The 12543-nt window shown below is 38.7% G+C and overlaps 1 long non-coding RNA gene across 1 annotated transcript; it reads left to right on the forward strand.

The window, feature by feature from the left end:
• Positions 1-1839: 1839 nt before the first annotated feature.
• LOC148126367 (uncharacterized) lies at positions 1840-12284 on the forward strand. The gene is made up of 3 exons (XR_015742615.1): positions 1840-1944; positions 10362-10462; positions 12260-12284. It is a non-coding gene; the product is annotated as an uncharacterized LOC148126367 (long non-coding RNA).
• Positions 12285-12543: the final 259 nt, after the last annotated feature.

Genomic DNA, 12543 nt, shown 5'->3' on the forward strand with positions numbered 1-12543 from the left:
AGTTAGGAAAAAAAACCCAATCTGTATTTTAAAGCCTTATTGCAGTTAGCTTCTAGTCTCTTGATCTTCAAGGCATCTCCTCCAGCAAAGTCTTAATATAATTTTTTTCCCCAGACCTCTCCCTTCCCACTTGTAACAAAGAGCTTTTAATTTTTACCTTCTGTAAGAAAGCAGGTTTTTCAGTGTCCATTTGTTAATTCCGTAAGGGAGGGAGAGTAACTTTCCCTTTCAGCACTTCCATTCGCCGCTTTAAGAAACCTCCACTGGGAACAATGTAGCATCCAAAAATAGTAACTTTCAGGGTATTAAATATATCCTTAGAGTCCCAGTTCAGCCAAAAGAAACTTTCACTTTGTAGCTTCCTCCTTCTTCCTCCTGCACATTCTTAAGCCAGTTGCCGGCTTCTTCATGGCAGCCATTAGAGACCCCCGCTCCACCGCCTTGAGAAAAAGGGGTTTTGCCGGCTGGGGAGGGGGGTCTGTGATACTCCCCAACCCCTGTCCGGATCCCCCCTATCTTCAGCTGCCCCAACAGGGCAGCCTTATCCTCCAGATCCGTCGGGATCGGAGGCACCAAGACAGCTAGCATGGCAGGAATCGCGTGGAGTCGCGAATCCCTGCCGTCGCCGAAGCCTGGCAAACTGGAAGTTCACTTCTCGCTGAAATTTAATTCTTAAGGAATCAGTGAGACTGGTTACTCATGATTTTTCTACTGAAATTTCCCTTTAGATCAGGAGTGTCAAACTCACAGTGTCATGGCATTGTCACATGATGTATAGGGACTTTTTTCTCCTTTACTAAACTGGACATGAGGTGACCAGCACATGATACATCTGCGAGTTTGACAGTCTTGCTTTAGATAATCCTTGGATGTTCCTTTTCAGAATTCACATGTTCAATGTATGGGTTTTTTTTTCTGTGTGTCATGGTCTTATTATTCAGGTTACTAGCAATGACTGAACATTGTTTTCTCCCATGTGAATCTGTGGAATATGTAAAAAATAGACAGGGGATAAAAGATACATGCAGCTATTATTACAGTTAATGAAAAGAATCTACCAGGAATTTACCATGCTTTTAATTCTACCTGAATATTAATTGACATTAATTTCCATCAACTGTGCATCTCCCATAAATAAACATCATTGGGTACTAATAAAATAATGCAACCCCTCCCCACAAAAAAAGCTAAGGATGCCTTTACAACAACTTCAGAAGTTAATGCTAGGATATGATAGAAAATTATTCATTCTGCAGATGTTTCTCTTTTTCTCATAGAACTAAGAGTCAGGCTGACTGAGAAAAATAATTGATAGTAGATTGATGATGGGCAAAAGAAGTCCATCTTCAGACAATGCAAAATAGAGGCTGCAATCCAATGAGAACAACTCAGGATGATTTACTTCTATGTAAACATGTGTTGCATTGCAATGTAGCAAGTTAATTGAAGCATAAAACCAGGTGATGTATTTGGGGATTAGATTGACCTTTCTGTGCTTTGGTCCAGATAGGGTGGCAGGAATGGAAGTCTAACTGCAAAATAATTAAAGTGAACTCTTCGCTATCAAGGTAGCAGTCTTTTTGATTGTGATTTCTTTCTGTATCCCCCCCCCCCCCGTCTGTTTTTTGAGCTACAAAAGTTTTCCCTTTTAACAATGACCTTTTTCATTTTATCTAGACTGTATCACTTGCTCTTTATGCAAGGCAGACATCTCTGATATTTTTAAAGCAATATTTTTTTGGCCAAAATGCCAAGGCCTTTAACTTTAAAAAGCACTTGCTGTGCATCTCCATTTAAAATGTTTCATATCTTTTTTTTTTTTTTTTACAGAATGCTGGAAATTCATGTTCTGAACTGCAGAAGCATGGAAATCTACAAAGGACTGCATTACACATTTCACACATCACCATACCATATAGTAGCAGGTCTTCTAGAAGGACACGGGTATATTTGTCTCTTTCTTTCAGCTAGGAGCATGATTATTCCTATATCAATTATGACGCATGCCTTCTAATTATATATTAATCTTCTTTTCTTTTCTCCTGCCAAAGATCTACCTTTGAGGAGTTACTGTTTCAGCATATTTGTCATATTTTGATTAGGTCAGACATGTGGAAACTTTTGAGGTTGTGTTATCTTGAATAAAATATTTATGGGTCTTCATTTCACCATTAAAAATGCCAAGCCCCCAAATGTATATAGACAATGGCCATCTCTTCATTAATTAATAGTAGCCCAGTAATGACAGCCCCTAACTGACTTTGCTTGGACTCAGAATGTAAATGGCTTGGCCTGGTTAATATTTGGATGAGTGAACTTGGAAAGACAAAGTCCTGGAGGACAGCAACTATAATTATTAACTACAATCTCCACCAAGGCATTATAACTATAAAAAACAGTATGTCTGTGCCAGCTTTCACTCAGGCATGGCTTTCTCAGGGCACTCTAATAGCATTGGCCTAGATTGCCAAAGGATAGAGATGCCAAACCATCCTTTCTCCTGAATCATTCTCAAACTACTATTTGTTATACTATCAGGTAGTGGTACCTTAAATCGATCTGGTCTAAGGATGCTATATATTCTTAAGCCAGCATTGATACTAAGATCTCTGGTCAAATTGCAATCCTTAAAACCATAGAATAAAACTTGAAATATGTACTTATTTGTTAATTTATCACATTTCTATACCTAAATAAAAATGAAACTTCACATAACTACAATAACAGACATAGAATTGTACAGGAGACAAGAGGACAAGGCAAGTTATTGCTATAGAAAAATAATAATAATTTCCAACCTACCCAATAGAGGAACAACATACCAAAATGTATATGAGAGAAAAGATGGTTTCTCTTATCATATGAGCCATTTTCTCTGATGAAAAGCACTCTCCTAACTATACCCAGAAGTGTTCAACCTTGGCAATTTTAAGACTTGTGGACTTTAACTCCTGAGCTGGGCTGGTTGCAATCATCCATGCCCAGTGTCTCTCGTTTTAGTTACTGCAATGGGTTTACAAAGATCTATGTACTACAACAAGGTCCCAAGATTTTGAGCATACCACATGTATATACTAGAGGTGTATACCAACCATGGTAACTTTAAAACATCTGGTGTGATGACTTGGGGCATGGCATAAAAGCAACACAACCAGAGAATGATCTAACTCCCCTTTATTACTCCAACTGTGCACCCAAACATTTCCACATTCCCTACAAGTCCTGAAGCAAAGCTTTCTTATGCATCTTCAGAAGCTTCTGGCTGTGATTAGTCCAGTAAGCAAGGTTAGCCACACAGCAACCAGGGCCAGCAGTCCAATAACCCAGGTTATCCCAAACATTAACCAGGGCCAGCAGTCCAGTGGTGGGATTTAGCCAGTTCTGGCTGGTTTGGGCAAACCGGATGTTAGTTTTACATCCTGCTTGGTGAACCGGTAGTTCCAAAGACCAGCTGGACCTGTCCCACCCCACTCCGCCCTTCCCAGGAATCTCCACATGCCCCATTTTTGCTCCCAGGAGGCTTCAGGGAAGCTTACTAGCCCAAAACAGGGCATGGAAGGGGTGCGGCAAAATAAATAAATAAATAAATAGAATAGAATAGAATAGGACCAAGGGAGACATGATAGAGGTCTTCCAATATTTGAGGGGCTGCCACAGGGAAGAAGGGGTCAAACTATTTTCTAAAGTGCCTGTAGGCCAGACAAGGGATAATGGATGGAAACTGAACAAGGAGAGATTTAACCTAGAAATAAGGCGAAACTTTCTGACAGTGAGAACAATCAACCAATGGAACAGCTTGCCCTCGGAAGTTGTGGGAGCACTATCACTTGAGACTTTCAAGAAGAGATTGGACTGTGATTTGTCAGAAATGGTGTAGGGTCTCTTGCTTGGGTGGGAGGTTGGACTAGATGACCTACAAGGTTCCTTCCAACTCTGATTATCTGATTATCTGTTATCTGTTAGAATGGAATGGAATGGAATGGAATGGAATGGAATGGAATAGAATAGAATAGAATAGAATAGAATAGAATAGAATAGAATTCTTTTATTGGCCAAGTGTGATTGAACACACGATGAATTTGTCTTGGTGCAAATGCTCTCTGTATACATAAAAGAAAACATACATTCATCAAGAGTAAGGATACAAGCAACAAGTTACAGTCATACAGTCACAAGTGGAAGGAGATGGGTGATAAGGAGTGATGAGAAGTTTAATAGTAATAATAGTGCAGACTTTTTAAATAGTTGGACAGTGTTGAGGGAATTATTTGTTTAGCAGAGTAATGGCGTTTGGGAAAAAACTGTTCTTGTGTGTAGTTGTTCTGGTGCGCAGTGCTCTATAGAGTCGTTTTGAGGGAAGGAGCTGAAACAGTTTATGTCTGGGATGTGAGGGGTCTGTGAATATTTTCACAGCCCTCTTTTTGACTTGTGCAGTATACAGGTCCTTGATTGAAGGCAGGTTGGAAAGAAGAAGGGATGGGAGAAAGAAAGAGAAAGAAAGAAAAAAAGAAATAAGAAAGAGGAAGGGGAGAAAGAAAGAAAGGGAAGGAAGGGAGAAAGAAAGTAAGAGGGAGGGAAGGAGGGGAGGGAAGGAAGGAAGAAAGGGAAGGAAGGAAGAGAGGAAAAAGAAAGAAGCAGTGAGGGGAGAAAGAAAGAAAGAAAGAAAGAAAGAAAGAAAGAAAGAGGGAGAAAAGGGAGAAAGAAAGAAAGAAAGAAAGAAAGAAAGAAAGAAAGAAAGAAAGAAAGAAAGAAAGAAAGAAAGAAAGAAAGAAAGAAAGGGACAAAGGGAAGGGAAAGTGAATGAGATATGGATGGATAGATGGATAGCGGGAGGGAGGGAGAGAAAAAGGAGAAGAAGGAAAGACCACAAACCCTGGCACGAGATGCAGCTTCAGAGGATGCTTTGAAACAGCACAGCAATCCAGGGCTGGAAAGGATCTCAGAGGTCTAGTCTAACCTCCTACTCCAAGAGCATTGTTAAAGTGAGTTTCTCTCTTTTGACCCACCCAGTCACATGACCACATAGCCATGCCAACTAAACCACGTCCCCGAAGCCACACCGATAGAACCGAGGCATGACATCTGGACTTCAACTCCTAGAATTTCTCAACCAGCCTGCGAGTTGAAATCCACAAGTCTTAATAGCAAGTCTTAGCATTAATAGTTGAATTTTCCTCGTGCTTAGAATTTGAATGTTTGGAATTAAGAAAAATATTGTCAACTATGGAATTCAAGTTTGTGAGTCTTTTTGGTTGTTGTTGTTTTCTTTCAGTAGTGTTTGGTTTGGTTAGAGAGAATTCACAAATAAGAACCTCAAGAAACATAAGTGGTGTCTGCAGGTAATACAGGTGGCATGTGTTCTTGTCTGAATGGTTTCAACTGACTTGTATAGTACGCATATAGGTGTGGGTGATCTTGCTAGTATAATTCTAATTTGTCAGATTTGTGCCCTGAACCATGCACTTAATAATATCCTTTCTAAAATTATAATAGTGAGAGTGACTCCTTATCTAAATTTGATTGCCCCCATTATATGGCAATTATTCTTTGCATCAGCTACAATATTGTAAAAAAAACAAAACAACTAACTCTGGAACTGAGCTAGAAGTTTTGAAATATGTCTGAAAAAGCTCAGCCCCCTTTCCCTAACAATTTATTTCTGCCACAGATAACTTACCCTGAAGCCTTTATTTTGATCCAGTGTGTATTTTTTTAAAAAATATTTCTTTGAATGAAGATGGTAAGAAATTGAGATTACTCTATTGTGAGTTGAGTCAGATTGGGTTTTTTTATTATAATTATTTTCTCCAACATGTATTTTTTATTTTAGTCCTGTGGTAGTGAAATTTCTATGGAGCATATACAATAAAACAGCTTATATTTTGCTTCATGCCACACCATGCCATGAAGGGGGGAACTCGATTGTTTAAACTTCCTATTTTAAAACAACCTCATTTAGAAGCATTTGTATTTAGAAGCATTTGTAACAATATATTAAGCTCATCATTTCAGAACTCTAGTGGCATAGGACCCATCAATTAGGATGTTTGGATTGATTCATTAGACCAGGGGTCCCCAACCACTGGGCCCTGGACTGGTACCGGTCCATGGATCACTTTGTAATGGGCCGCAAAGAAAATAAAAATAAAATAAAAATGGCGGCTTTCTTCGCCTTTGGTGAATGCTGCTGGGATCAGGGATCAAGAACACAAAGGAAAGAAGGGGAGGGAGGAAGCAACCAAAGCCTGTCCTGCTCTCCGGCTCAGTGGCTTCAGTTTCCTCCCGCCTCGTTCCTCTCTCAGTCGCTCTCTCACTCCTCCACCAGCCCAGGAAGAAACTGCTTCAAAGAAGCAGAGTGGCTTTTCCTGTTGACATAGCTCCTCCAAAGCGCCTGTTCACCCACACACAGCCGCCCGTGGTTTAATTCAGTCCTCCATTCTGCCTGCCTGCCTGCCTGCCTGCCTTCGTTTCTGGTTGTTTTGGAGCAGCTTTGGCTGAGAAAAAGAGGCAAATAGTTATTAAAGGGAGGGAGACACCTGAGGGATGAGGCTGAGGAAGGAGGGCTGAGAGGTGGGGCTTCTCAGCCATCCTGCAGGGACTTGTCCTGAGCCGCGGAGGCAGCCGTGGGCCACCACCGCCCAGCGCTCAGCTTTGAAGGCGTTCCTCAGCCAGGCGCAGTTCCTGAATCTGCACTGAAACCCTCCGTTTTAAATGTCCCAATAGAAGAGACTATCTGTCGCTCAGGGTTGCAATGAGGAGGCATTGGCGCTCCCTGAACTTGGTGGTTTGCTGGCGGATGTTTTATTACCTGACTAGGTAACAACATCAGATGTTACCTAGTCAGGTAATGAAATGTCTGCAAGCAAACCACCAAACTCGGATTCCACCCCCCCTACCCAGTCCTTGAAAAAGTGTTTCTGCGTGAAACTGGTCCCTGGTACAAAAAAGGTTGGGGACCACTGCATTAGACCACTACAGCTTTAGTTGGTGCAAAATACAGTGGCCCGCATGGTTTTGTGCAGACCTCAATGTGCACATATTTCACCTCTCCTGCAGGAACTGCATTGTTCGCCAATTTGCTTTTGGGTGCAATTCAAGGTGCTGGCTATCATCTTTAAAGCCCTTCATGGCTTTGGACCAGATTATCTGCGGGAATGTCTCTTGCCAGTCACATCTACCCAACCCATTAGAGCAGGAAGGCAGGAATGCTGCAGGTCCCATCCCTGAGGGAGATACACCTTGTGGGATCCAGAAGAAGGGCCTTCTCCACGGTGGCTCCCTCTCTCTGGAACATCATTCCTCCAGAGATTAGAATGGCCCCCTCTCTAACACTCTTTTGGAAGATGCTGAACTTATGGTTCTGCCAGTGGACCTGAGGATCCCAGAGCAGGATGGAACCTATTAAATGGCTTGTATGAATATGTGTTGTCGCCAGGATGAGGATGGGTAAGGGGCTATTATTTTATTATTTTATTATTTTATTTTATTATTTTTATTTTTATACAATGTTTTATATTTGTATAAGCCACCTTAAGTCACCATGTGAGAGTAGGTGGCAATATAAATTTTATAAAATAAAAACATTTTCTAATTTTTCTTTTCTTTTTCTGAAATAAAATATTAGTTTCAGGCATGCTTTTTGTTTGTGGCTGTTCTAAATACTGTATATGGCAACCCATATGGCTCTATTTTGCTCTAGCACTTGCCATTGCATGCCATTGTGTGAGTGGCTACCTCACTGTCATGAAGCTTTGTAGGGATGGTCATCATATTTTGTAATATGACCACAAAAAACTCTGTACAGATTTAGTAATTATTGTGTTAATAACAGAATAATTGTGCAGTTGTTTATTCCAAACAAATTACATGGTAGTCATCTTTTGAATTACCATTAAAATGAAAAATGTCTTCACTAGATGCCAGTGTGTGATTAACTGCTAATTATAATATAATGACACACTTATTGGTGTCTGGCAATATAAAGTGTTGTACAAAATTTGAACACTATGAGGTATTGTCAATGCTGAGAGAACTCCAAGTATATTATTTTTGTCTGTCTGTCTGCCTTGCTCTCTCTTTAATAATGGCTGTAAATTTGCTAGCATTCACAGATCTGTTCTTGGCAGACACTAAATATCTGTTGGCACTTGGGACACAACATGGTGATACTCATTAAACATATAGTTTACTTACTAACAAAATGATGCTATTTTAGTAAAACTGAGCCAGATGCATGGGTAAACAGGTAGATTTGACAAAGACGTAAGTCATAAATATAATGTATAAGTTGGGGCATCTGAACTCTTTTGCTGTGCTGCTGAGCTGGAGGCAATCTAGAGCATTGGCAGGTTGGGAAAACAGTTTCCTTGACTAGATTAAAAAGAGAAACCAGTAGATGTGCAGACAGTTGTATGATGAAGAGTTATGACTAGCAGATGAGCTGTCATAGCTAAGCAATCTTGTCCAGATAAAATCCAGAAAAACCCCTATGTCACTAGGACGTGAAGGGATCAATGTGTAGCGAAATAAGTTGAGTCTAATTTTATAAATTCCTTTATTTGCAATGTTGGCTAGCATTCTATAAGGAACAAAAGATATGAGTCTAGCAAAAATTCAAATGGGTATCTCTTATTCTTCACTCTGCAACATGAAGAGAATCACACTTTTATCTTAAATACCACCACCACCACCCCTCCGTGCTCCAGGACTCTTATTGACGTCAAACTACACTTACATTTACTGTGAAACATACTACATTCTTTTTCTAATGGCTGCCAGGAAGAGTATCTTTTATTAGTTTCCAGTTATGGATTCCTAAAATTGCTTTCCCTTCCTGAATGGTAGATTACTACTGGTATCTTCTGCACAAAAGAAGAATAAGCTTTTCTTGTGTGCTACTTCTACACTAAGGAAACACATTTGGAAGGGAGGGAAGGATGGAATTAAAGCTCTTGAGTAATGAAGGGCTATGATGGCAACCCAAGGTAAAAGATTTTATTCACTCATGATGGTTCAATTTCTATCATAATTCAAAAATATCTATAAATATCTGCCCCTAGTTAGTTGTTTCAAAGTGCATTATTCGGTAAACAGTTACAGGACCAGATATGGAAGAAAGCAGAAGGAAGCCCATTACTGTAGATTTAAAGAGCTTTCCTAAACCTGCAATGACCTTTATAATCTATAAAAGGATTATATATTACTGGCCACCCCAACTGTCATTTTTTTTTCAATAGATGATGAGATTATGGCAACAGGACCCTCTGGTCATTTTGTAGTGGAAGAGTGACAGGTGGTAAGAAGTTTCTGAGGAGTTGATTTGGAGTTTTGGAACTGCTATAAAGGAAATCAGTTACAGACCAAAGTTTTTTTAAAAAAAACAGAGTGCAAAATATCTATTATTGAATGATGCCAGACTCCAAAGATATGGTTCTGGTTGCTGAGAAACTGGAGTTATTTTCACCTCAACAATCTCTTCAGATTACCAAAGTTTACATTTAGACTTTCTGGTTTTTCTTTGAAGTTGTTTCACTTCTCATCCAAGAAGCTTCTTGGAAGAGAAGCAAAATGTTTTCAAAGAAAAACCCTACAGTCCAGTTGCCTCTTGAAAAAGTACCTTCAAGACAACTTTGACCTGGATGAATGAGAATATCCATAGACATCTGTTCATCAGTCTTTCTACAGACTTGAAATAGGTCCCACATAGTCATGCAGTAAGATAACTCTTGTAACTTTGAGCAGAACTTACAGCATACACATAAAGTAGGATTATGCAAAGCATTTGAAAGATATGCTTTCATGCTTGCCTGGAGACATTAACACAGCTGCTCTTTGGAAGGTTCATGTGGCTGCGGTGAGAACTGCTTTTAAAGCTCTCTCCATTTATCTAGGTAATCAGGAAATACATCTAATGCAATTCTCATCAAACTATAGTCCTCATTTAGAGCTCTACTATCAGTCAATAGAGTTTCCATTGAAATATTCAAGATGATGAAGAAGGAAAGGAAAAAAGGAATTCTGTCACATTGTATGCCTGGACTGGAAGAAGTGCATAATCTACAATAGTGAGTCTCTAGGGACTGGGAATGTCAAGATGAGGATTATATCTGGTGGAGCAAGATGAGCTGTTTACAAGGAATCCAGTTAATATCTCAAAGTAGAGTGGACAGTTTATCCAGGATCCACTGCACAATTAATACAATATATAATTTGATAGCAAGAATATGTTTATACTGAAGATCAGTAGTGGGATTCAATTTTTTTTTAATTACTGGTACTGTGGGCATGGCTGGGTGGGCATGGCTTGGTGGGTGTGGCAGGGGAAGGATACTGTAAAATCTCCATTTCCTCTCCACTCCTAGGAGAAGGTTACTGCAAAATCCCATTCCCTCCTCACCCAACTACCCTGCTTTCCAGGTGTGGTCTCCTGTGCAGGACAGCAAAAGAAGACCCAGCCAAACAGGTGGGTCTTGGGAGGCATAGAATAGATTGGGGTGGGGCCAGTCAGAGGTGGTATTTGCCGGTTCTCTGAACTACTCAAAATTTCTGCAACCGGTTCTCCAGAACTGGTCAGAACCTGATGAATACCACCTCTGCTATAGATATAGTTGTACTTTGCATATTTTACCTCAGAATAAGTCTGATAACTCCAAGAACATATAGTTACAGTGATTGTCTAAAATGCCAAAAATGTATATGTGAAAGCCAATTTCACAAAATTCTTCAGATATTATCAAGTGATTAAGGCTTACAGTATAATTATCTTATTATGTTGAGGAGATCTTATTGTCAGATAAGTTGACACAAGATTGCCTCATCAGAAAACTCATCTAACATTACAGTCCAATGACTAGAGGTTAATTTTGACCTATTGATCATATTATTTTGGAAACGAATGATTGTACATTTGTTATTTTATCTCTGAACATGTTCTGGCATTCTGCCTTTGAAGATAATTAATTGGATTGGTCTTTGAATCAAGCAGAGCATTTCAGGAAGTGACAGAGAAAGATGCTGTTTGATATGAGAAAACAAATATGCTGCTACCTGATTTTCAGACATTATACATCCTGTTTGGGATGTGGTGGCGAAAAGAAAAGAAAGCCCCTGTGTTATAATATCCTAAAGTACAGTTTGCAATTTTAAAATCAGCATGATTAGGAATTGTTGCATCATCTTTAAATAAATAGGTAATCTTTTCCTAGACTAAGAACAAACTGTTCTCTTCATCAGTTTCTTAATGCTAATTAAAACTATGTTAGTTGACTTTGCATTAATGTGTGTGTGGTAGGGTGAAGGAGAGCAAGAAAACATTGATGAAAGAGCCACTGTTTGATATTCAAATGAGAAAAAATATTTTTTTTGTTTCCAAACATAACATATATACTACATATGTTGGCATTTCCAATAATGGTTTGATTGGGAAATAATGAAAAAAGAAATCCTCTTTTCCCTCTTTCTCATTTCAAGATTTGGCTCAAGTTCAATATTTAATATAGTTATAGATGAGGAGCTGTGAAAGAAATAGCTTATAAAGATAACAAACCTTCTTCCAAGCACTGAAACCAAAAACAAAACCCTTTCCTGAAGCCTTTTTAATATCTTTATTTACCATTATTTTCTTTTTATATATCTTTCAAGTGGTCTGCTGAATTTTCCTGATTAAATAAATCAAAAAGTAATTCAAGTATTTGTTTGTTTTATTAAAGCTACCTTTTATCCAGATGATTATGAGGCTCCCAGCTCACATATTTGACCTATTTTTGTCTTAGTAATAAAAAAAAACCCTGTCTACCTGCTAAGGCTGATATATATTCTTGATTACTTCTCACAGAGCCATCGCATTTTAATGTCTGCATAAAGATTGGAATTAAATATGAAAGTGGACATATGACAACTCTTTGTAAAAACCTTTTATGAAGATGGAATAGGAATATTTTTCTCTTGATTTTAGCATACAATAAAGCATTCTCAATAACTTCTTGGTTGACAGTAAAGAAAAATAATTGTGGCATCTGTGAAATTTTCTGTCAAATATTTCATTTTCAATATATAATGTAGCTGTAGTTTATAGGATGAGAATCCTTCAGAATAACTCCTTTCATTAATACTACTATTTTCAAGAGGTACTGTGCTCTGTAGTTAAGATTAAGGTAAGTTTAGGAAAAGGTAAATTCAGATTCTAATCCACCCGTACCAATGGTAGCCTTCTGTGTGATATCTGGCCAATCTTTCTCTCTTTACCTCATTTATTTTGCAGGATTATTGTACTCAACAATAGTAGGATAAAATATCCCTTGTGCTCCTGGAGTTCTTCAATGAAATACAAGGTATCAAACAAGTAACAATTACCTATAGTTGCTTTTCAGTCCTGCTATGGACATAAATGCACCAAAGATGTTTTAGAAAGATAACCAATACGGTACTGTAGCAATCAAAGATAACTATTTTGATCATTAAAAAATTGTCTAAATCCAAACTTAGGAAATATGTTTGCTAGATTATTTCAGCATCATAAAATTGCAAGGTTTTTGATTCTAATTC

This window comes from Pseudonaja textilis, chromosome 3 (assembly GCF_049901715.1).
Source record: "Pseudonaja textilis isolate UNSWEBS1 chromosome 3, rPseTex1.2, whole genome shotgun sequence".
In the NCBI taxonomy this organism is placed as follows: domain Eukaryota; kingdom Metazoa; phylum Chordata; class Lepidosauria; order Squamata; family Elapidae; genus Pseudonaja; species Pseudonaja textilis.